At 43.7% G+C, this 22,616-nt stretch overlaps 1 pseudogene; it reads left to right on the forward strand.

The window, feature by feature from the left end:
- The first annotated feature begins 21,956 nt into the window (after positions 1–21,956).
- On the forward strand, positions 21,957–22,378 carry LOC150057103 (large ribosomal subunit protein uL14 pseudogene; annotated as a pseudogene).
- Positions 22,379–22,616: the final 238 nt, after the last annotated feature.

The raw sequence follows: 22,616 nt of genomic DNA on the forward strand, positions 1-22,616 counted from the left end.
AAGTGAAATAAAGGTTTCTTCAGTGCAAGAATTGTGTTACCATAGCAGTCAATTTGATAACTAAGATGGCTAGGTGATTAAAGTGGGTAACAGCCACCCTGTATACAGTGAACAAAGGAATGGTTCAAGGTAGAACAGGAAAGTGTGAAATTTCATAACACTCCTTGTAACAGCAAGCAATGACTATATTTAGTTTATTTCTGGAATTTTTCTTTTAATATGTCTGGACTGAATTTGTCCGCAGATAACTGAAAAAGTGTAAAATGGGGTAGGGGGAACTTCTGCAAAGTTTTCTATCTAGTATAACTGAGAGAGAATGAAAGCCTGTACTTAAAGAGTTAATTTCAACCAGGCACAGTGGCTCATGATTGTAATCCTAGTTACTCAGGAGGCTGAGATCTGAGGATCAAGGTTCAATGCCAGCCCAGGCACAAAAGGACCTGAGAGCCTTATCCTCAATTAATCACCAGAAAATGGGAACTGGGGTGTGGCTCAAGGGGTAGGACAATAGCCTTGAACTGAAGAGTTCAAGGACAGTTTCCAGTCCCAGAGTTCAAGCCCCATGACCCACAAAAAAGAACAAAAAAAGAATTAACTTCAGTCAGGAGGGCAAGGTGTGCCTGAGAAGTGCAGAGGGACGCTAAATGCAGTATTTACTGACCGATGGTGGTGACAGAGTACTATGGGCATCCTGAACGAGATAGCATGAATCCACACAATGGATGTCTGTTGCTCATTATTGCTTTTATAAAACCTGTTGTACACTGGGCATCTTCATCTTTTTTTTACATATGTTAATACTCAGAGCATCACCCCTGTCCTCCCAATTCCATGTCACAATGGTGGCATGACCCTTGTTCAGTGGCTAGAAGATGGGACTGAGGGCAAAAGTGCTAGAGCTCCCATGACGATGCCAGGAGTTGGATGGCATCCACAGGCTCTTCTCAGAATGATGTCTGGAAGTAGCTGTAAGAGCAGGATCACACCCCACATGCCATTCTCAGCCTTGCAACATAGGAGGAAAAAAAAAAAGAAAATCCATTCTCCCCATCTCTCACCATGAGTCCATTAAGTTGGGGGCTATAGATTCCCAGCTGTCTGGCACCTGTCATTCTGCTTGTTTGGAAATCCAGCAGCATTAAGCATTAGCCTGTGGTGTCAGGCTTCCTAGAAGGCCATTCTAGAGGGTTATACACAAACCCAGCCATGCTGGAATGCAGAGCGATGAGCGGTCACCCTGGCCCCAATTCAGCAATCCCTGTTAATAATGCACACGTTATACAATGCTGTGTCCTATGTACCAGCCTAAAGTCAGCCTTTGGAGCCCAGCTCCACCTGAAGTGTGTGTGTGTGTGTGTGTGTGTGTGTGTGTGTGTGTGTGTGTGTGTGTCTGTGTGTGTGTTGGTCTGAGTGCTGTGCCTGAGCATTTTGCTCAAGGCTGGTGCTCTACCACTAGAGCCACAGCTCTGCTTCCATCTTTTTCTTGGTAGTTAATGGGAGATAAGAATACCATGGACTTGGGCCAGGAGTTTGACCTAGTGGTAGAGTGCTTGCCTAGCATGCACGAAGACCCGGGTTCGATTCCTCGGTACCACATACATAGAAAAAAAGTCGGAAATGGTGCTGAGGCTCAAGTGGTAGAGCTCTAGCCTTAAGAAAGTCCAAGGACAGTGCTCAGGCCTTGAGCTCAAGCCCAGGACTGGCATAAAAAAAATACCATGGACTTTCCTGCATGGGCTAGCTTTGAACTGTGATCCTCAGGTCTCAGCCTCCTCAGTAACTAGAATTACAGGTGTGACTCACAGGTTCCACCTCACATTTGATTTGTGATCATGGAGTATTACTTGCCTGCCATATGCTAAATCTTATTCAGGATGTCTCCACTATGAGTGAATGGGGTGTGGGTGAATGAGCCAAAGACTTTAAGATGCCTAGGTCCTTTAAGTGTATGGAATTGTGTTCTCTGGTATGTGATATTCTTTGTCAAATGTGATGGAGAGGTGTAAGAGTTCTGAGCAGATTTGGGGATCCACTGGAGATGGTCTAGATTCCCAGCTTGGCCAGGTACTTGCCAGGTAACCTTGAATTGGATATTTGACCTTCACCTGTAGATTTGAAGAGGAGTTATTTGGAAGAAAGAATAAGCAAACACGTAGGTGTCTACCACATCCACCTGTACCCTCCAACTCTCACTCATCCATTGTTCCCATCAGACATAGCCCAATCTGAACCCAGGTGCTAACCGCCCCCATCTTGGAAGGGAATCAGAGAAGGCCCTTGGTATTAAGCTTGGCACTTATATGTTGTCAACAAATGGAAAACTGGGGGGATTTTTTTTTTAAGGAACAGGATTCCTAGGGGCCAGAAAATGGAGATGATGGGCATAGCAAAGAAGCCTTAATGCAAAGTTGGAGAGTCTTTGAAGCCTGCTAGGACTTGACATCTGCTCCTGCCCTCCGGGGACTCAATAAGAGTCCTTTTCTTCATATGTGAGGATCCTGGTTTGAAGCTAGCCTGGGCAGACAAATCAAAGAGGCTCTTACCTCTAAAAAGACATCTCCTGGTCTACCCATGAAATCATGAACCAGCAGCACCAGCCCCTCTGAGAGCCTCCTGGAAATGCAACATAAGTGTTCATTTAGTCTTGTAGGGATTCCAAGCACAAAGAATAGTTAGAAGGGTTATTGATTCAGATCCTAATATATCAACTAAACATTTTACTGGAACCTGGATGGCATCTCGGCTCTCGGGTGTAGAGTTGGGCTGTGGTGGTGCTTTCCCAACCTGTCAAGTGTAGTTGGTATAAGTTAGATGGAACACAGCCTGGACCAAAGAGCATGTGCATCTCAGCATGGCTAAGCATGGCCTAAAGGAACAGCTGTCGTGACCCTTGCCATTAACCTCAATCCCAGGCCACCACTCTGCACTGGGTGCTAGGGAAGCTGTCCTAGCCCAAAGCAGTCACAAGGTTATAGCCGGCACCTCTGACACAGCAGCTGAGAAACCTCCAAGATCTGCTGGGAAGGTTGGAGCCTCTCTTCTTGGCATCAGAAGCCTGCAAGAACTTCAGGTGAGCTCTTGTCATATTTTCTTGGTTACCTGACTGATCAGTTTTCTTTTTGGCTGCAAGATGTAAACGAATTTCCCCCTTCTCTATTTATTTTATTTTTGTGTTTTAAGAAACATCAAGGATTACCTTACTTAGCTAACTATAACCTCACTCTCCAACATCTTTGCAATAAATTTTTTTGAAAAAAGAAAGAACTACTTTATTTTTTTCTCATTCTTTTTTTTCATATATTTTTTATTGTAATTAATAGAAGGGTTACATGATATTTGCCAGATGGAAGGTGCATTAATTCACATACATTGATACCCTTTCACATGTCCTGGTCCCCATTTCCCTCCCCCCACCCCCACCCCTCATCTTGTTTTCCCCCTTCCCTATCCAATTTCAAATAACCAAATACAAATATATCCAATATATCAGGTAACAAAGTGAGATACTGTAACAATATGAGATAACCAAGGGACAGCAAAAAAGATGAGAGATAACATAGTACCTTAAGGACAACAATCACTCATTATATGGCTTTTGTTTCTATATCCTAGAGGTCCTTTCATTTAACGTCATACTATATGGCCTTATGTATCAAGGTTTTGCTCTATTGCTAATCTCTGCTAGGAGAGCCCAAGGTTTCTACTGGTTATGACAAATGAGGGAAACCATTGAGCCTAAGTTCCTTTGAGTCTGGCTTACTTCACTTAATATGATTTTTTCTAAGTCTTTCCATTTCCTAACAAATGGGGCAATGTCGTTCTTTCTGACAGCAGCATAGAATTCCATTGTGTACAAATACCACAGAAAGAACTACTTTAAAAAAGATGAAAGAAACATCAAGGTCCAGTGTGTAATCCATGCTGACCTCAAAATTGTGCTCCTCCTGCCTCAGCCACCTGAGTTAGGCCTCTCAAGTATTGAGATGAAAGAAGTACAAAAAAAATCCCAAGCTAATTTTTTTCCCACCAGGGTGAGAGTAATATTCATATTGTGGTCATGGCTACCTGAATGTATGGGGAACGTTATGCAACAACTTTGGAGTGTGTTGACTCCAGTAAACAGTTCTCTGGGCTGGAGATTCATTTGGTCATTCCCAAGGCATGCCATTGGTGGGCTCTGAGCCCAGTAGTGTGGGAGGAGAGTGTCTGATAAGTCAATCCAGCCAGGCACAGCCTGTCTATTCTGATACACAGAACAGAGACACCGAGTCTCCACTATGTAAGGGATAGCCAAGGGTTTTTCTTAATGGAGAAACCTCTAGTCTGCTTTGAATGTAATGAAGGTAGAAAAATCTCATATAGACAAATGTAAAAAAGTTAAGTACTGGGCCTAAGGGGAAAAGTTGCTTTTTCACAGGCTACAGCTACACTCGTGACAAATATCAACTCTACTTATGACCTGGAAACCTGAGCCAGGAAACATCACCAAATAGTAAGAGCCACCAAACAATCCACTTAATAAGAGGTGCACAAATAACTATCAGTCATTCCTCTTTCAAACAAATGTCCATTGAGTACACACTAGGTCATAGGCCTGAAGGTCTGTGCTGAGGCCTGGTGTCACACAGAAAACAGAAGACATTAGGAAAGAATACCAGTGAGGATCCAGTGTTTAGGAAGAGCCTCATGGCCAAAGCTGACAAAGGATTCATGCCCTTGACCAGGCAAAGCAGCAGGTAGTAGACCAGATAGAAAGATGTCCTCATGCAGGTCTGGAGCCCAGAGAGAGAAGGAAAGTGGGGCAGGGGAAGAATGCAAGAGTGAGAGAGTTGCTGACACTGGTGAAATGAGTAGAGACCAGCCACATAGGGCTTCCTGAACATTCTCAAGGGCTAGAATTGTGTCCAGGGTCTCTAGCAAGGAGGTTTGGGAACAATAAGCCAACTGCATCCGCACAGGTGGCCCAGGGTGACACACGCAAGCCACAGATTCCAAGATCTGATTCTACTGAATTCAAGATTCTCATGTATTTTCATTTTAGCTTACATCCTTGAACAAGCTTCTCCATGCTCCTACTCGCTTCCCTATAAAAGGGAGGTATCATTATCTGAGAGTAACATTAAGGAATAAATGATAAATATGTATCTCTCAATGCTAAGTAGAGTGTTGGGGATGCAACCCGCCATTAATATTGACTGCTATCATTATGAACACAATGAGGCAAAGGGTAACTCAAAGTTGGCACAGTATGAGACCCGTCCCTTGCCTATTCTTTCGCAGTTCATCAGAAGACAGCTCCTACCTGCTAGGGTTGCAGCTTGTTTAGCTGGAATCATTTGTGCTAGATGCCAGGAGCCGGACTTCTGAGGGTCCATGGCAGTAAAAGGCAGGCTTCCTGATCACTCTCAGTGTGTACAATATATCCATCTTCCCTGAAAAGGAGGACACATTAAACTCTCAGGCAAGAAATAGCAGAATTTTTTCCAAACGGAAAAAAAGCATTGTCTGCTTTGGTGGAAATGAAAGAGCTCAAGATGGGGGAGAAGTGTGGGAATTGGTTAAGGAGAGCTGGTTGAGGGGAGCAGGTAGAACATGGAAAAGTGAAAGTGAGTGTAAGACCAAAGGGCATTTCAGAGCTGTATTTGGAACTATGATATGGTCTGGAAGTTGTTTTCATTTGGGGGTTTCCCCCACAAAAAAAATGCAAGAATGAAATTCTTTTTTAATTAACTTGGCTCTTGTCATGGAGTTTTTCACTCTCAGGTGGACCAAGTTGGTCAGACTGCATGGTCCAGATTGAGTAGACTGGAGCATTAGTGTTGAAATGGATGTGTGAAGGAATCCCACCCCTGGGGTGTCCTGAACATTCCATATGTTAACAGATGTTGTCTGCAAGGCTTTACCCAGCTTAGGTTACAAGTAACCTTCAAATCTGAGGGCTTAGAATATTGAAGCTCTCCTCCTGCTCCCTGGCTTATGTTCACTGTGCTTTGATACTCCCTGCACCCTGGCAGTCAGTGGGAGGGACCCAGGCTGGAAGGATTCATCCAGATCCTACACCAGGCAAGGTGAGGACAGAGGGAGGAGAGGAAGAGCCATCACCACTCTGGGAACTCTGACTTTGAAGTCTGTCACTTCCAATGGCAGTCACACATGCCATCACCAGGGTGGAGAGTGTGATTGTCCCATTGAGGGGAACAAAAACACATCTGCTAAACCTGAAGTACTAAAGTCAATGCCTGCTGCACAGGACACTCTCCGGGCTCCCATCCGTTATAGTCAGATCCAGACGCCTCAACATCACCTGCCATGAAGGAAGGCAGGAAATGAAGCTCTTGGCACTGAGATTGGCACTTACGTTTTGTCAACAAATCGTATTTTTTAAGGGAACAAAATTCCCTGAGTCCAGAAAGGGGAGGTGATGGGTGTGGCCGAGGCTTACTGCCAAGCTGGAAGGTCTTTGAAGCATGTATGGAAAGGGATAATCCTATTCCAGGGACAAGATACCTTCCCCTTTCCTCAGGGGACTCAACCAGAGTCCTTTCCTGCTGGGTGACAATGGCTCCTGCCTGTCATCTACTCAAGAGGTGGAGATATAATGATTCTGGTTTGAAGCTAGCCCAGGCAGACAAATCTAGGAAACTCTTATCTCTAATTAACCAGCAAAAAAAACAAAAAGAAAGCTGGAAATGACAGTGTGGCTCAAGTGATGTAACATCAGCCTTGAGTCTGCTCTTCTATTAGAAAGAAGGATATTGTACCATTCATAAGAAAATGGAAAGGGTTGGAAAAAAATCATGTGAAATAAAGTAAATCAGACCCAGAGAAGCACAGGTTGCATGGTTTCCCTCATTTGTGGTACCTAGAATGTGCCTATAAATCTACAGGTAAACATATCGGATGGATATATATGTATATGTATATATAGAGAGAGAGATGATAAATTACACAGGTCTCTAGACATTTACACAGCAAGACCAAAGGAGGAGATTCATAGGAGCAAACCACAAAGGCTCAATAGCTATGTGCATATGAACATATAAAATAATATTCTTTGAAATGAACTCCAAGCATGGAAACAAGAGACTTTTTGTTGTTTTTGTTGCTGCTGTTTTTGTTGTCTTTTCCTTTCATTTGTTAGTTTGTCTTTGGGAAGGTAAGGGTGGGGCACAGAATTAAGTGAACAAATGCAGCAGTGATCCCTACTAGATACCATGTGGAAAATAAACTATACAACTTGTGGGTGGGAACCGGAAGGAAAAATTGGGAGAAGCCCAGGGAAGGGGTGACATGACTCAAAAAGAAATGTAGTCATTACCTGACATATGTAACTGTAACCTCTCCGTATATCACCTCAACAATAACAATATGCTAAAAAAAAAAGCCTATAATAATAGCTATTCTCATGAGGCTGAGATCTGAAATCAGCCTGAGCAAGAAAGTTCATAAGACACCTACCTCCAATTAATCACCAGAAAACTGGAAACAGTGTTGTGGCTCAAAGTTGTAGAGCACTATCCTTGGGCAAAAAAGTGCAAGGACAGCACCCAACCACTAAGTTCAAGCTCCATGACCACCACCACCAACAACAACAAAATATAATATATATGTATGTATGTATACATGAATATATGTAGGTATATATGTACATATAGTGTGTGTGTGTGTGTGTGTGTGTGTGTGTGTGTGTGTAAGAAAGTGTAAGTTTAAACTCCAGTACTGGCACTAAAGTCCTATCTTGACCTCCTAAACACATTGCTTATCACCAAGGCTATCTCCTTTCCAGCAAGGCCTGGCCAGGGAAAAGAAGAATCTAAACCCACAGGCTTTCAGCAACAATATATTTAGAATAAGTTTGTTTCTTGGGGTGCCTTCTACCCTTACTAGTCCATCTCTACCAAGCTCCAACACACAGCTCTCCACAGAGAACCCTAACTCCCTCTAACCTCCTCAACAAACCCTTAGTGGAAGCCCTCCATGTGGCATGCCTGAGGTAGGTGCCAGGAACAGGGCTGTGAATGTGCCCTGCTCCTGTGTCACTGATGCTCTCCCAGGAGAGAGGAACCAAGAGGGAGAGAGAAAATAGTTCCTATTTGGCCATGGTGAGTGTATTAGAAAATGAACACGGGCCAAGGTGGCCACAGTAGGAGTCTATTAAAGGTTTCTTTCATTCACCCCACCTCCCGCCCCCCCCACACACCACCTCTAAATAATTCTCCCAGACTACAGGTTAGGGAAAGTCAGGGAACGCTTTGTGATTCTCTGTCAATCACCCTAAAGCTATTTCCAAGACCCATGCTACCACACCCACCGGATGTGTCTGCACAGGTGAAAGCAAAAGACCTGAGCTTCAGTTCTGGTTCTGCTCCATTTCCCAATCTCACCTCTTAGCAGCTGTGGGACCTTGAACAACCTACTTTGCCGCTCAGGGCCTCCATTTCTTGATCTGTTTCATAGCGTCAATCCCAGAGCTGTCTCAGAAGAATAAACAAGTTGAACATATGTAATAAGCTTACAATGGACATGCCACATAGAAACCACACAACTGTTAATGGGATTACTGTTATGGGCTTCTTTACATTGGTTTTAGTATTATAGTGTTGGGTTTGTTTTTTCTTAAATTCTCGGCAACAGTCTTTTAACTAACATTCCTAAGGATGTGTCTCTCCAGCTGCCTGGCTCTAGCAGACTCTACAGGTTTGTCAACAGGAGTTTTCTAATTGCATAAATAATTCATGAATGCATCCTGATTGAAAGAGTTAAGAAGCACATAGAACAAAGCCTAAAAGTCCCATTTACTTTTGTCCCCACTTCCTCCCACAGCCACCAGTGGCCCCTCTCTCATTCCTTTACCCGCTGACATAGGTACTAATGCACATCTTCTTAAAAAGTACTATCATACTAATTTGCATTCAAATTGTGCCACAACTTGCTCATTTTCCTATGATGATACAAGCCAGCTCCATTCCCTCAGCACTTCAAAATGGACATACTCTAATTAGCTTCACAATTCCCTATTGATAAAAAGTTTGTGTGGTTTTCCAATCTCCCCCCTTGGAAGACCACACCGTAATCAGAATCTTTGTGCACAACATCTTCACACAGGCAAATGAATTGTTTCTTAGAATAGATTCCAGGAAGTCGATCTGTGGCTCAAACGATGTGTGAATTTTCTATCTTGCAAAATGCTGCCAATATGCCTTCACATATGCACTCCATAGGAAGTTTTTTAAAGTTTTTACTTTGTTTTTTAATCATGGGGGGGTGCTTTATCTAATTTTGTGTGGTGTTTGTGTGTGTACATGCCTGCATGCACCTGTGGTGGGGCTTGAACTCTAGGCCTCTTGCTCTCACTTAGCTTTTTTGCTCAAGGCTGATGTTCTACCACTTGTGTGACTCTACCAGCACCCCACCACCCTCATTTCCTACTTACTTTTGTTTTGAGAAGATAATTGTTTAGAGGAGTTTTCTCAGGCAAGCGGCTAAGCAGAAAGAAGCAAAGAAGTTTACTCTGTCAAGGAGAAATAATCCTGGTGGGTTTTTTTTTTTTTCCTTTTGCAGATCCACTATCCCAGCTGCATAGCTCTACTCGACGCACTTCTCCAAGCCACAGAAAGAGAGACAGAGAAAGAATGTAAGCAAATCATCAACTTGAGGTGTTACTTGTTGCCTAAAATGAAGCCTCCTTCATTCTTACTACCACAGAGTTTGCTTACTTGACCGAATTGATAGTTGCCTATCCAACATCCTTAGAAAGAGAGCATGAGGTTGTTGGAGCTGTGAAGCTTGATGGTTTACAGAACTACATCTCCCAGCTGGCATTGCAGTAGGCAATATGCTGTAAGTAGAAGGTGAAATGCTTCTGGGAAGGACTCTGTCAGGAGGCCAACTCACCTGGAGAGTGAGCTGGATAGTTTATTCCTCCTGCCTTCCCATGTGGCATTTGTGGTATGTGTTCCACCAGAATGGGGCTCATCAGCCTTAGGGAGTCACAAAGTCTTAGATGAGGATCCTGCAAGGACTTGTATTAACTTTCCAGCTGCCAGGTTTTGGAGATAATCCAGGAATGCCAACAGTCAATGGCTATTAGCCCACCTATTCAGAAATGTGTTGATATTTAAACAACTAATGAGCCAAACATGCATTCTCTCATCCAAGTACTAACCAGGCCCCAAACTGCTTAGCATCTGAGATCAGACAAGATGGAGCACATTCCTAATGATATAGCTATAGACCAAACATGTATTCTGAGTGACTATCAGCCTTCCTTGAAATAAAGATGTGATGGCTGGAGCTCCAGTTGTCCTATGGGATCATGAAGTAACTTCAAAATGAAAGTCAGGCACTAAGTAGGATGAAGAAGATAAGGCCTTGGCTCAAATAAATGTGAGGTTATCACACTTATCCTGTAGATTTCTCCTTACAGAATCCCCCTGTATTTAAATCTAGTCCATTTCTGATGCTCCTTCTGCAATGGTTTGACCGAGTGTGTGTGGAAGAAACAAGTCTACATTATTTTGTAGCTCAAAAGAACAGCCCTCGGTCTAGTGGTAGAGTGTTTGCTTAGTATGCACAAAACCCAGGGTTTGATTCCTCAGTACCATATAAACAGAAATGTCTGGAAGTGGTGTTGTGGTTCAAGTGGTAGAATGCTAGCCTTGAGAAAGCCCAAGGACAATGCCCAGGTCCTAGCTCAAGCCCCAGGACTGGCCAAAAAATAATAATAATAATAACAGCCCTCCTGTGATATACGTGGATGTGCTTGGAGAGTCCTCTGAAAAATACTATATCAACCTGTGGCCTTCTCTAAAGTAGTCCCAGTTGCCATCCCCACCATTCCAGTTAACATCAAGCCTTTGCACAGTTCTCCAGATGTGATCCCAGGACTTTCTTGTTCTGGACACTATTGCCATTAATTCAGATGTAAATTCAGTTAACTTTTCAAGTAGCTAATCCATAGTTGGGCCCAGCCTCCTATCCCTGGCTTCTGTAAACCATCCAAGCTCCCCATGTAAATCCTAATTCCTTTCTTTATATGATTCCTCCAGAGAGGATTCAGAAGCTCAAAGAAGCAGGAGCCTAGGTGTGAACTTGTACCTACTCTGAAATACATCAGAACATCCAGGACAGTCTTCCTGCTGACAGTGCAAAAGTGTGGTCTGTGCAGCAATTCCACTCCTTGGCATTTACCCAATCGTCCAGAAACAAGGACATACTAAATCCACTAGCACAGCAATGTTCATTGCAGCACTATTTACCATAGCAAAGATATGGAACCAACCCAGATGTCCCTCAGTTGATGAGTGGATCAATAAGATGTGGTATTTATACACAATGGAATACTATGCTGCTGTCAGAAAGAATGACATCGCCCCATTTGTAAGGAAATGGAAAGACTTAGAAAAAAATCATATTAAGTGAAGTAAGCCAGAGGAACTTAGGCTCAATGGTTTCCCTCATTTGTCATACTCGGTAGAAACCTTGGGTTCTCCTAGCAGAGATTTACAGTAGAACAAAACCTAGACACATAAGGCCATATAGTATGACACTAAATGAAAGGACCTCCAGGATATAGAAACAAGAGCCATGTAATGAGTGATTGTTGTCCTTAATATACTATGTTATCTCTCATCTCTTTTGCTGTCTCTTGGTTATCTCATATTGTTACAGTATTTTACCTTGTTATCTGATATATTGTATATATGCTTATTTAGTTATTTGAAATAGGATAGGGAAGGGGGAAAACAAGATGAGGGGTGGGGGTTGGGGGAGGGAAATGAGGACCAAGACATGAGAAAGGGTATCAATGTTTGTGAAGTAATGCACCTTCTATCTGGTGAATATGATGTAACCCTTCTATTAATTACAATAAAAAATGTATGAAAAAGTGTGTTCTATGTCTCACAGTGAGATATGTGTGTACCTCTATCCCCAGGGTGACTGAGAAGCTACTTAAATGGATGGAGAAACTTGTTATCTAAACACACTAAGAAAAAAATAGACCTATTGGACAATGTCTTTTGTAAGAAACAATGTACAAATATGCATTTCTGAACTTGCACACATTTATACAGATGCCTAAGGGTAATCCTAGAGGACTAGATATCAAAACTTTATAGTGATCCTCCCTAAATTTATGGGTGATGTTAAGTTTCTTTTCTATGACTTGTATATGTATTTCAAATGTGTATTATTTTGTAATCAGAAAAAAAAACAAATGACTACCCATCAATCCCATTATCTAAACCAATTTCTCCATATGTATGTTTTATAATATCCTAAATGTACCTGAAAAAAATGAGAACATCCCTGTCTGGCACTTCAAATTCATGGGTGATTTTTAAGCAATAGTTCGAAGCCAAGGCTATGGCAGTTTTGGAAATGTAACCTTGAGCTTCCCCACACCCCATGCTGTTGATGTTGTGCCCCCACATGACTGAGCAGCTGCAAGAATGCAAACCAGAAAAGGCAACTCACTCTCTTTCACCTTCCACTACACTGATGATAAGGGCTGGATGCTCCTTTGCCTCCTTCCCTGGCCCTTTAGCTCAGCTTCCCTCCTACTGACTTGGCATTTCTTCCCACCTCTGCCCCTATCCCTCTGCTCCTCTCCCCAAGGGGAGAGTGGCCTGCCAGCTCTTACCCCACCAGTGTGCAAAGGAACCTGCTCTGCTGCTGCCCCAATGTGGGAGGTTTGCAACCAACTGTCCTCTGGGACCTCCAACAATGATACCCTTGGCCTTGTGTCCCACTCTCAGATGGGACACAGCAGTAGCGCAACAGAGCTTAGAATCAGTTCTCCTCCTGTTCAGTGTGGCATGGCCAGAAGTGGAGGTCAGGCAGCGTCTCACTGCTCCTGCTGGATTTATCATTTCCCAGCACTTAGCTGGGATGGAGAAGAAATACTGGAGTTGAATCTGTCCATCAGTTCCCAGCACTTGACTGGATTGAGGAGGAAGAGCTTGTACCTGTCTGCTACCCTGTCCGAGGCCTGTGGCTCTGCTCTCCTCCCCTTCATTAGCTTTAGAGAAACAGAAGTCATCACTCACCAAGGAATTCTACCACTCACACACAGACCACGCTCAAGAGACACAACAACCTCCTAGAGCCTGAGCTCCGGCCAATTAAAACACCCGATTGACTCCATCTAACATCAGGCAAATGCTCCTTCCACATCTACTCTGGCCTGTTATCCCAAGACCCATGAGTTACAGTTGGTTTTGAATCTAAAAACAATTTTGAAGAGTCTTCTTTTAGAGCCATAAGTAAATGGAGTCCCTCATCCTCCACAGCCTCATCGCTGTGTCCTCACCCATCTGGAAAAAGGTATAAGAGCTGACCTCAAACTGCTTGCTGCTTTTCCAGGGAAGTCTCCTCCAGAACTCTGAACAGCCTTGGCTCAGGGCCATATGAGTTGCCAAGGCCCCTAGACACACTGGAAGTCCTCAGAGAAATCAGGTGTAAATATCTAAGAGAGCACTGACCTGCCAGGAGGTTGAGCTTCTGCTGGGCCACACAACTCTCTGGAGAGGTAGAAATTACTTCAGTCTCACAGCTATCCTAATTTTGCCATTAAGCTGCAGACTGACTATGTGTCAATAGCTTGGACTCTTGGAGTCTCTGTTTTCTCCTTTACATAGTTGGCATAAACCAAGCCTAGTGGCACATGCATATCATCTCAGCACTCAGGAGGCTAATGTAGGAAGATTTCAAGTTCAAGGTCAGCCTGGGATACACACTGAGACCCTGTCTAAAAATGAGTAATAATAATGATAATGATCATAATTATAGGTTAGTCACATAGGAAGGATGCTGTGCAGATAAGATGAGTCAGTGCTTCCCAAGTGCTTAGCACAGTGCCTGGCACACAAAAATTGCTTAGGAACACATTGGCTGTGTGGTGACAAGGCAGTAGTCGTTGTGACCTCAGATCCAAGGGCACTAAATTGTCCCTTGGCCTCTTTACCAGCTTCTCTACCGCACACTGATTACAGCTCACCTAGACTGACTCATTTCTTCCACAAGAAACTGAAACACATCCCTCACAAAGGTCGTGAGGTGTCCTCTGGTGAGTGTAGCCAGGCTGGTGGGTGTGGTACTAGCTTCAGCCTGCAGGTCACCTGACCTGCCCATGCCTCTCATCTGAGCATCAGGTACCAAAAATAAATAAATAAATAAATATATAAATAAATGGCATCGATCCCATGGGATTTCTAGAAAAATCACATATGGTACTGTAAGATGCAGGAAGAGTCCAAGCCCTTGAACACACCGCAAAGCTTCTGTGATATTTGGTAGGATTCTTATTCCCAGAAGACATGAGTTTTCTGGAAGCTAGACATCACGTTTTGCACATCACTTAGGTTTTCTCTTCCATGCTCTGTTCACCTCACCTATAACATGGAGCCACCACTGTGCAGCTTCCCAATGGCTGTAATGATTAAACGAGGAGCCCATGAACGTGCTCTGGGCCACTCTACCTTGACTGACTTGGAATCTCTCACAGCACCTGGTACATGAATACGGATTGAATGAATAGAGTTTAAAAGAGCTCCATAATTGTTACATTGTTAAATGCTTGCTAAGTATTTCTATTAAAACTGAAGCACTTTTGAGTGGCTCTGGGAACGACAGTCCATTGGATAGGAGGGTTTACCACAGAAGAACCATACTCAGCTCTGTTTGTCCTTGAGCATCTTGAATGCTGGTTCAACCAAACTGGACGTCGCAGCATCTTCAGTGCTTGGGTACGCCTCCCAGCATTCTGGGAACAATGACCAACTCTTTAGTTCCCAGAAGACCCACAGCAACTACCCAGTAATTGGTACCTAGGATGAAGATCAATGTTTAACTGAAGAGTGAAGTGTCTTCTTGTAGTGTTACAGGGATGAAGGTCTGCTTCGTGAATTCCCAACTCATCCTTCCCCAAGTCTGTGCTCCAACTATGGGCTTGTCATTCCTCTAAGCCAAATGTGTTCTACAGAGTTAGCCACTTGAATGGTCGGTCCTGGGTGCACAGCAGCTAAGAAGGAGAAGAAAAAGATGGAGAAGGTGTCAGGAAAGAGCAATGCTAAGGGGGAAAAGAAGGGAATTAAACAGGAGAAGGAAGAAGAGAAAGAAAGAGGTGACAGAAGAAAATGGCACAGTGTAAATGTGACACCAGATCAGATGGGGTAGCCTGGTTCCCCAGTAACTGATGACTAGTTCATCTTTTTATAATTTTTATTTTATTTTATTTTTGCCAGTAGCAAAGTTTGAACTAAGGGCCTGAGGTTTGCTCAGCCTGTTAGCTTGATTTGTACTCTACCATTTCAGTCATGCCTTCAGCCTAGCTTTTTGCTGATTATTGTACAGACAAATCTCACAATTTCCTGCCCAGGATAGTTTCTGACTGCCATTCTCAGATCTCAATCTCTGGAGTAACTCTGATTACAACTGTGAGCCACAGTGCCTTGTTTATCTGTTTGTTTGTTCAGGGTTATACTAACTACCTCAGCCTGGCCTTGAACTCTAGATCCTTCAAGCTGTCTCTTTTTTAAAATTTTAATTTAATTTTATCATCAGGGTATTATACAAAGGGGTTACAGTTACATACTTGAGGTCTTGAGTACATTTCTTCTGAACATTGTTATCCCCACCCACATTTTTCTCCTGCTTTCCCTCCCTGCAACTCCCACAATCCCTCCAAGTTGTCAAGTTTATTTTCAACATCAGCCTGTCTCTTGAAAGCTTGTCTGATGGGCAAGCTCCACCTTACCCAGCCCTTTAATCCTTTAATTAAATGACCAAGGACAAGTCAAATGGAAGAAAAACAATTCTAAATAAATTTGTTTATTGCAAGAAACACAAAAGTGAAATCAACGAAAACAAGCGAGAAGCATATATAAAGAATAACGAGTGCCAGGCACCAGTGGCTCACTCCTTCCTGTAATCCTAGCTACCCAGCAGGCTTAGATCTGAGGACCATGGTTCAAAGCCAACCCAGGCAGGAAAGTTTGTTTGTGACTCTTCTCTTCTATAAACTACTCCAAAAAAGCTGGGAGTGGAGTGGAGTTGTGGTTCAAATAGTAATGTGTTGGCCTTGAGCAAAAGAAGCATTAGGACAGAACATAGGCCCAGGACCAGCACAAAAAAAAAAGATTGGCAATAGTAGTAAAAAGAAAAACTTTGAACACAAAAATACAGAATGCTAGTAACAAGCTAAGTCTAAGGAAGAAACTGTCCCATTGGCCCAGGTGACAAAATGTGATGAAGAATTATTCATCCAGACAGGGTCTACAGTGGTTGGTAAAGACTGGTGGAAGGGAATGTGTCTCAAGTAATCCATCTAAAGACACTGGATTTATAGTCCCAGTATCTTGGCTCATCTTCCTGATGTGAATTTTTTGGAGGGAAAGTTCTCAGGCACCCCTTGCCTCATTTGCTCATCTGCATTAGTTGTCCATGTGACCAATAGGCTCAAAGCTCAGTCACAACTGCTGCTACAAGAGAAAGCTCAAAATGGAATTCTAGTGTTGTCTAAGCATAAGCATAATAACAATTACAAAAGTCATAGCCCAGCAAAAAATACATTTTAATAGAGAGATAAAGGAAAAGAAAAGAAGGAAAAGGAAGGAAGAAGAGGAAAACAATTTTAAACCCCCCATGGTTTAGTGAGAGACTATTAACACTGACTAGTGGTGTCTTGGCATGCCCCTTTCAGAGCTCTGGAATGACACAAATCCCCTCACAGCCCTCCCAGGGCATGTTAATTCTAACAAGATGAAGTTGCTATTCCAAGAATTCATTTCAGGAAAACTTTTCCTGGAAAGCTTTGCTTTTCTCAAAAAAAAAAAAAGACTGATTTTGTTAGGTGTTTATGACTATGGGACTTTGGGACAGGGAGCCTCTCTGAAGGCATCAGGCTAGGCTTGCTGTGTGAGCCCCATAATGAAGCAGGGCAGAGAGCAGAGAAATCACAGGACAGGATGGGACTTGGATCCTTCCTAGGATTCTTTCCTCTCTTGAAAAAGGAGGCAACAGTCCCTGCCTGCGGTTCTATCAAAGGTAATAAGATTATACATGTAAAAGCACTTTCCACACCTCAAAGAATATTCTTTAAAGACCATTACATGTTCATATGTAACTTTTAGACTGTGCTCAGTATAATCAAGCAACAATACCAAGAGACATCAATAACTTGATTAGCCAAGGGTTCCTAAGGGCTACCCTTCCCCAGCTCCTGCTTCACGGCTCCCTTCTTCCCCACGGGCCAATCACCAAAGAAGAATCAGAAAGAAAAAGAAAAAAAATGTACAGGACACAAGCATCCAGTATATTTCCCACTTATCCGATATCTTGCTAATACACCATGAGAGAAAGGTTTGCCATCAGCACGCCTCCAACGAAACAGGCTCAGAAAGTAATTCAGAGACCCAAGATACTATCCCATGTTTCCTGGGTTATTCTTTCTACTCAACCACTCCTTTGACCCTCAAAAAATTCTGAAATAATTTATTAAGCTACCCCTTCCTGGTTAAGAGCTCCTGATGGATTTGGTTTTGTTTTCTTTTCTTTTTTGGCAAGATGGTAGATTAGAAGCATCCTGTTTGATTGAGGAGAGTTGGGTTAACAAAGAAGATGTATTCTGCAGAGAGAAAGGGAGGGAAAACAGAAAGAAGAGAAGGAAGGGAGAGAGGGAGGGAGGGAGAGAGGGAAGGAGAGATAAAAAGAAACCAAAGAAAGTAGGGAACAAAAGATTGCAACTCCATCCCAGAAGGAGAGTTAAGGCCAAAGACACCAGCCACAGATAAGTTCACATCTCTCTCTAGGCTGGCCCAGGTCAGGGATTTGAAGTGATAGTGACTTGCATGGCAAGCCAGCTTTGGAGAAGAAAATTTTGTCACCCTCCTTTTCTCAGAGAGCTTAGTTGTTCCAGAATGAGCACCTCTGGGGACGTGAAAACAAGACTCAATCATGGCTTTAGAAAGCTGGGTACACTCAGCCACAGTGTCGGAGGACAGACCTCTATGAGAGGCAGCTATGGGGAAGTAGAGGCACTTGCTGTAAACCCACTGAGAAGCTGAGGCAGGAAGTGGAGGGTGTGGTAGTCGGTGGTTGGTGAAGAGAGAGCCCCATTGCCAGATCCTTATGAAAACAGAACACCAATCCTGTGGCTGACTGAGTGCTTGAACTCCAGGACTGCTACCCCACCCCTGTCGTCCTCAGCTCCTGTCTACTGCTAGGTGACACTGAGAGCTCTGAGTCCAGGCTCTGTGGATCACAGATTTATCTCCAGCCTCTTCCTTTCTATAAGCAGAACATGAAAATGCTGAGTCTGGCAGCCAGGGCACCTGAGTCTCTCAGTTCTCCTCTGCTGGGCAGAACTCAGTATCCCACTTGCCCTCTATAGGAAGATATCCCTCTGCCTGTGCCCTGGAGACACTAACTAGGAAACTTACCCATCACTTGAGGTACGAAGTTCTTGGGGGTTAGCAGTGCTCCTGAATACAAATCAAGATAGCCTCTGAGTAAAAGCAACATAGATATGGACAACTGACCTTGACAGGCTCATTCCTCAGACCACATGGAGCAACAATTTTGTAGCAGGGACTATGGGAGATACCAGCCAGTTTTCCTCCATCCGAGTGGTGCTGGAAATCAGGCCCAGTGCTCTGAGCAATGGAGCAAACATTTGGTGACTGAATCATCTCCTTGGTCTAGTGGTTAGAACCTGCACCCCAATCCTACCACTGCCCAAACCTGCCTAAAAATGGAGACTTCTTCAGCTGAAAGACTACAGTGATTAAATCTTCCAATCAACCTCCTGGTCTCAGATGCATAAGAAACATGAAAAAGCCAGGCAACACAACCCCTCCAAATGTCAACAACCCTACAACGCAAACGCTAATGAAGTACATGAAATCCTAAAGAATTCAAAAGGATGATTATAAGAATGATCAATGAAATGAAAAGGGAAACGGATAAACATTCAAGAGACTACAAATGAGCAGCTGACCAAAATAAGGGAGACAATGCAGCATTTGAAAAAGGAATTCGATAATAATGTTGGGGCTGGGGTAAGAAGAGCAGGAGAATGGCTAGGAGGTATAATTCAAGTGTCAGAGTACTTGCTTGTCAAGTGTAAGTTCTGGATTCAAACCCCAATAACCACCTCCCACTAAAAAAAACTGAAAAGAGTAAGAGGACATGACGTTGGGTATTTGCTTAGTACAGAATTAACATTTTAATGTGACATTTAAGTCACAATTAATGCAAAGGTCATGAGCAATCAACAACCAAGAGTCATAACAAAGATTCTTCTTTTTCATTCAGCTCTACTTTGGCTTAGTATATAGCAGTCAATGTGGCAAATGAGCTTTTGGGGGCCTTTCTGATACAGTACTTTATGCCTATAGTAAAGCTTGCTTGCCATTCCTTAAGGGGGAGGCAGTTGGGAGCCTTCTAGGCTGCTGTGTTTGTGACCTATGACCTCATAGACTCCTGTTTCAAGTACCTCTCACTGTCCCCTGCCTATCATCCATGCTGCACTCATTGGCCACTCTACTGTCCTCTGTCCTAAAGCCCGCACCCCTGGTCTAGAAGCCGCTGCTTCTACTGCTGAGCAGTGGCACTTAGAACAGAACTGATGGGCGCTTGGTACTGCAAAGATATGGCAGGGGAGTTTAAACGTCCAGTGCAATCATTCACTACCCAAGGTATTAAGCTCTTTGACCTTGTTAATTACTGAAAGAAGGCAAAATGATCCCAAACAGAGGAGTGGGCTCCAGGCCACACAGGACCCAAGGACTCATCACAGAAAAGGGAATCCTCAGCTCACCCAGGGACAGAGCAGCATTGGCTCACAATAGCTATGAAGATTCTTTTCAGCCCAGACAGATGTGTGGAAGCATCTGGCCATATAACCTAAAAGCACTACTTGCTGGAAGTCTCAGTGTACTCATCTTTAACGTGGTGGGGGGCACACCACCCATTTCAGAGAATGTTACTGTCAAAGGTGAGATTGCCTTGGAAGAAGCACCTGACCAGGGTTCTTAAGGCAGCTGTGCTGTGTTTTCTGTTTCCCACCTGGCCTGTGGGGTGCTTCTTTCTATCACTAGGATCTGGTAAGAGACTAGCAGGTTTCTGCCCATTCTCAGCTGCTGTGCCACAGCAGCCAGCAGCAGCTGTGAGGAGGAAGCCCTGCTGGGCAGAACACTTACAGAATGGTCAAGACGCTGCCCTGCTCAACCCTTGAGGGGGTGTGCGACTCAACTGTCACCTCTCAGCTCTCCCCTGCTTGGACCTACCACAGACAAGTTTATGTGTGTTCAACACCCTTTCCTGCCATTCCCCCTGGTCATTGTCTCAGAAGAAAATCTCAGGTTGTACAGCAGAGCAGGAGGGAAGGGGTGAGTACGCAGGCCTTCGGGGTACACAGATCTAGCAGGATTGGAACCTGGCTGCCAGGCTCATCTAACAACTCACTGCTAGATGCCTACTTTTGTATCGAGAGGTCCCAAAGATCTTCAAGCCAAGCAGTATAGACTGGCAAAAGCCAATTCCAGTACACACAGCTCAAGCCACAAGCCCATTTCCCTGTAGTCCATTTTCTCTGGCTCTACCTTGGAATTTTAGACCAGTGGGAAGAGGTTGGGGCTGCCTCTGTGGTACATGTGGGGAGGCCAGAAACAAAGCCATGGGATCCAATGGAGTAAAAAAAACAACAGCTCAAAGAATGACTGCTCCTGTCACATTCAAAGATCCATTTTAACAGAAAAACAATTTTTTTAGTTCAGCTCAAATGTATAAATTCAGTATCTATTTTTAAAAAGAAGCTCTTCTGTGTTTCTCAACAGCATTCCTATTGAAAATTCGGGCAAAAGATTGGTTTTGTGGAACAGTCCTACACGATGTGATGTATTAAGCATTCCTGGATTCCATTTCTAAATGTCAGTGGTCCTTCCAGCCAAATGATTGGAACTAAAAAGCTCCCGGATGTTTCCAAGTGTCCTTTCTGGTCCTACTGAGAACACATCTCACTAAGCAGCACTGAAGGAGGAGTAGCTGTTGAACTTGAAATGGTATCATCAGACCTGCCCTTTGCATTCTTTGAAAACCACCAAAGACAGTTGCCCAGCTGCGCCTGAGTTGGCCACATTCTTACTGCATAGGCAGGAGTAGGCCCCTTGCCTCTCTGGACTTCCACGTGCATTCTGCAAAATGGGAATGATATTCCACGCTGACTTCATGGGGCTTTTGTGAGGACCAAAGGAGGTTCTGCAAACCAGGGACTTTAGAAACACTCAAGCCTTCGCTGATGTTCCATGTCTCTCGTCAGGCCGCTCCTCAGTGTGTGCAGACACTGTTATCCCAGCCTTTTGAAAAGACTTACCATGGAAACCAAATCATAAAAGCAAAGAGCTCAGTCATAAGACTTCCACGGAAACCTGTTTCTATTCACTCCCCCTTGCACATGCAGCCCTGTGGAGACACTGTTTGTACTCTGTTCCCACTGAGACACCTACTTTGGCTTTTGTTAGTTGGCAAGACAATTGACCAGCGTCAACCTGCAGAGGAGGCCCAGCCAGCACGCAACCCTGAGGCCCACGACTTAGAGAACACTGCTTCATGGACTCTAATTGCTTTCTCTCCTACTCAGATGGCGCTCATGATTGGAAATGCCTTAGCAAAACAATTTAGAAAGCATGAGCATGTTTCACCCACGTGAATATCTGCAGCAGGTCTAGAAGCTATCTTCTTGACAATGTCTCGGTCACATTTAGACTTTTGACAGATGGAAGCCTAGAGCCCAAGAAAAGGTTGAGAGTGTTGCTGAAAAGGGATTTGGTGACATCAATGTAGGTCACTTTTTCCCCTTGATTCCTGGAAAGGAAATCTGCAGGTCATGAAAGAGATGGATGATATCCCAGAATCCTTTGAATCTACTTCCTTTCTGTCCTTTTCCAGTGTCCAAGATGTCGAAACGAGGATATGGTGGGTGTTCTGGGGTGAAATTTTGGATTTCGCTGGGTTTTCCCATAAAAGCTGTTATCAACTGTGCTGACAACACCAGAGCCAAAAACTTGTATATCATTTCTGTGATGGGGATCAAGGGACAACTGAATAGACTTCCTGCTGCTGGTGTGGGTGACATGGGGATGGCTCCAGTTAAGAAAGGCAAAGCAGAGCCAAGGAAGAAGGTACATCCTGCAGGGGGAATTAGACAACGAAATCATACAGGAGAAAAGATGGTGTGTTCCTTTATTTTGAAGAGAATGCAGATGTCATAGTAAACAATAAAGGGGAGATGAAAGGTTCTGCCATCACAGGACTTGTTGCAAAGGAATGTGCAGACCCCAAGCCCAGGATTGCATCTAATGCAGGCAGCATTGCATAATCCTTCAGTGCATTCGTTAAAAGCCAATACCCTATTAAAATTATTTGTTCTCGAAAAAAGAAAAAGAGAGAGAAAAAAGGGAGATGGCAGGTATGCTTTCCAGGATGAACAAGCAGAGCAAAACAATCCTAATTTCTCCAACAATTAGAGCCAATGGTGTGTCTAGAGGCTACATCTTTTTTAAGTGAAGCAGTTTGCTTATTTCTCTTTTCCTCTGCTCCTCATTCCTATGTTTAGT

Source organism: Megascapheus bottae, chromosome 11 (genome assembly GCF_031878675.1).
Source record: "Megascapheus bottae isolate mThoBot1 chromosome 11, mThoBot2.hap1, whole genome shotgun sequence".
Classification (NCBI taxonomy): Eukaryota; Metazoa; Chordata; class Mammalia; order Rodentia; family Geomyidae; genus Megascapheus; species Megascapheus bottae.